The following is a 3,375-nucleotide window of genomic DNA, read 5'->3' as shown; positions in this document are numbered from 1 at the left end:
TAGCGCCAGGCTATCAGAGATCTTCCTGCCGGGTACGGTGCAAATTCAAATTGATGTAATGTACCTGTAATGAATCTGTAATGTACCTGTAATGAATCTGTAATCAATAATCTGTATTGAGTGTATTGCAATGAGACACCCCAGAGTGTGATGAACTGTAATTATGTACAATGTGTTCATTGAACTGCACTTGATGTAACCTGCAAATTGTATAATCTGTATTGTGTACGTTTGGAATGTGATGTGATGTATTGCTGCAAATTTTATGAATAAAGTACATTTTTTGAAAAAAAAACAGGGTTAAGGTTTGAGGTCGATGACATGGTTTGAGGTCGATGACATTTCGTCAGATGTGGAAGAAGTTAAAAGATTTAACAGTTTTTAAGCAACTTCAGAGCCAGGCAAAATGGGGGAGGAAAGAACAAAAGGAAAGGTCTGAGATAGAGTGGGAGGGCAGGAGTGATTCAATGATAAGAGGGATGGTGATGCAAGGCAAGGAGGGTGGGAGTGGGACAAGTGGAGAAACAAGAGATGAGCTGGAAATGGGCAGAAGCATTCAGGAATGGTCCGTTCCATGCGGCGAATGGGGGGCGCTCTTTCCTTTTATGGGTGATATGCAAATGAAGCAGCGAATGCAGTTGAATCTTCAAAAACGATCATATTTAACCAAAGAAATGATGCACAAACAATGATTCTTACATTTCCAGTCAATATTTCTTACAAAAATGTAAAATGAGCGTTTAAGATTCCTACTTGCCCTAATGTGAAAGAGTATTGATTGCCGTTGGATGGGGATCTGCGCCAATATTCGAGCATACTTACCTGGCAGGGGAGAGACCTTGATCACGAAGGAGGTTCTCCCAGGACGAGGCTAGCCCATTGCACTTCGGGTGTGCTGACGCCTGCGATGTCCCCAAATGCGGGATACTCGACTGCAAAATTTGTGGTGGTGGGGGACTGCGTTCGCGCTCTCCCCTGGCTCCTGACTAAAGGCAGAAATAACATTCGCTACGAATTTCGCAGCTCCAAACACTGTCGATCCGACCGATCAATGCCAACAACTTGCTGGCCGCTCTGCCTTCTTCACGGACCCTGAGTGTTTCAGTGAACGACCGAACAACCCTTACATATTAAAGCGTTTCCAGGACCGGGTGCTGAGATGCAGCCGCCGCAAAGGCCACGGTTGAGGACACTCTCCTCATCTTAGGTCGAGGGACTGGAAACCAAAAAATAATCCTACTAATGAATGTGTAATCACTGTAATTGCTGTAATGTAACTGTAATCTGTACTGATTGCAAGTGCAATGAGGCACCCTGGAGTGTCATGAACTGTATTTATCATGTAAGGAATCTTACAACACCAGGTGAAAGTCCAACAGCTTTATTTTAAAATCACAAGCTTTCGGAGCTTTCCTCCTTCGTCAGGTGAGTAGTGTAGCATTCCGTAAATGCACAGCATATATAGCCAGGCATTGTTCTCTGGCTATATATGCTGTGCATTTACGGAATCCTACACTCACCTGACGAAGGAGGAAAGCTCCGAAAGCTTGTGATTCCAAATAAAGCTGTTGGACTATAACCTGGTATTGTAAGACTCCTTACATTTGTCCACCCCAGTCCATCACCGGCATCTCCACATCATGTATTTATCATGTATGACCTGGAGTTGTATTGTGAAAGTTGCATTGTTCTGTTTACCTTTACAATTTTTATGAATAAAGTATATTTTTGAAATATTAAAAAAAGGAGGTTCTCCCAGGATGAAGGAGGACGACCCCTGCAGACCACCAGTAGCCAGTGGTATTCCGCAGGGGTTGGTGCTGGGTCCCCAACTCTTTACAATCTATATTAACGATTTGGAAGAGGGAACCGAGTGGAACCTACAAGGGGATATAGACAGGCTGGGTGAGTGGGCGGAGATTTGGCAGATGCAATACAATATTGGAAAATGTGAGGTTATGCACTTTGGCAGGAAAAATCAGAGAGCAAGTTATTATCTTAATGGCAAGAAACTGGAAAGTACTGCAGTACAAAGGGATCTGGGGGTCCTAGTGCAAGAAAATCAAAAAGTTAGTATGCAGGTGCAGCAGGTGATCAAGAAGGCCAACGGAATGTTGGCGTTTATTGCTCGGGGGATAGAATATAAAAACAAGGAGGTATTGCTGCAGTTATATAAGGTATTGGTGAGACCGCACCTGGAATACTACCTACAGTTTTGGTGTCCATACTTAAGAAAAGACATACTTGCTCTCGAGGCAGTACAAAGAAGGTTCACTCGGTTAATCCCGGGGATGAGGGGGCGGACATATGAGGAGAGGTTGAGTAGATTGGGACTCTACTCATTGGAGTTCAGAAGAATGAGAGGCGATCTTATTGAAACATATAAGATTGTGAAGGGGCTTGATCGGGTGGATGCGGTAAGGATGTTCCCAAGGATGGGTGAAACTAGAACTAGGGGGCATAATCTTAGAATAAGGGGCTGCTCTTTCAAAACTGAGAGGAGGAGAAACTTCTTCACTCAGAGGGTGGTAGGTCTGTGGAATTTGCTGCCCCAGGAAGCTGTGGAAGCTGCATCATTAAATACATTTAAAACAGAAATAGACAGTTTCCTAGAAGTAAAGGGAATTAGGGGTTACAGGGAGCGGGCAGGAAATTGGACATGAAGCTGAGTTCGGATCGGTCAAGGCCCTGTGGGTGGCGGAGCGGGCCCAGGGGCTATGTGGCCGGGTCCTGCTCCTACTTCTTGTGTTCTTTAGATTTGAGGTTAGGATCAGATCAGCCATGATCTTATTGAATGGCGGAGCAGGCTCGAGGGGCCGATTGGCCTACTCCTGCTCCTATTTCTTATGTTCTTATGATTGATCAGACCCATTAGAGCTTATTTTGGATCTGAGCTCACCGGAACGCTGGCTGCGACCTCATGCGCTCGCAAAGTGCGGACTTTGCTGCGATTGGTCGATTCGTGTGCTGGCTCCGCCCCTAAATTTGCATAGGGGCTCCATCAATACTGCAATGGCAGTGAAGGGCACGCGGGCACTCGGCCATGGTGTGCGAAACACCGTCAGGGTGATGGTAAAGACAGCTGAAAGTGTTACGCCGATGGATCGTGTGTTTTTCGTGAAACGAGCTTTGGTCGAGTGCTGTGGATTCAAAGCAGCGGACATCTTCTGCCGACAGGATTTCCCTCGAAGCAGATACTTTGATGTCACCTTTAAGACCGTCGCTGGATGCCAGAAGTTTCTTCAGGTGTTCAAGGAGAAGGGGAGCGAAGGACCGCTGGCGATTCTCACTGCGGAGCCGCTCTTCACCCTCCCAACGCAGAGGAATCGGAAGCTGATTGTACACGTGTACAACCCACACGTCCCGGTCGTCGAT

General features: G+C 46.1%; 1 non-coding gene across 1 annotated transcript; it reads left to right on the top strand.

Moving 5' to 3' along the window:
- Nucleotides 1-814: 814 nt before the first annotated feature.
- LOC137335042 (U1 spliceosomal RNA) lies at nt 815-978 on the top strand. Its single transcript, XR_010966317.1, has one exon. It is a non-coding gene; the product is annotated as a U1 spliceosomal RNA (small nuclear RNA).
- Nucleotides 979-3,375: the final 2,397 nt, after the last annotated feature.

The sequence above is a fragment of the Heptranchias perlo genome, chromosome 18, assembly GCF_035084215.1.
Source record: "Heptranchias perlo isolate sHepPer1 chromosome 18, sHepPer1.hap1, whole genome shotgun sequence".
Taxonomy (NCBI): domain Eukaryota; kingdom Metazoa; phylum Chordata; class Chondrichthyes; order Hexanchiformes; family Hexanchidae; genus Heptranchias; species Heptranchias perlo.
Note: the sequence above shows the minus strand (reverse complement) of the source record. Positions and strands in the feature narration are given on the sequence as shown.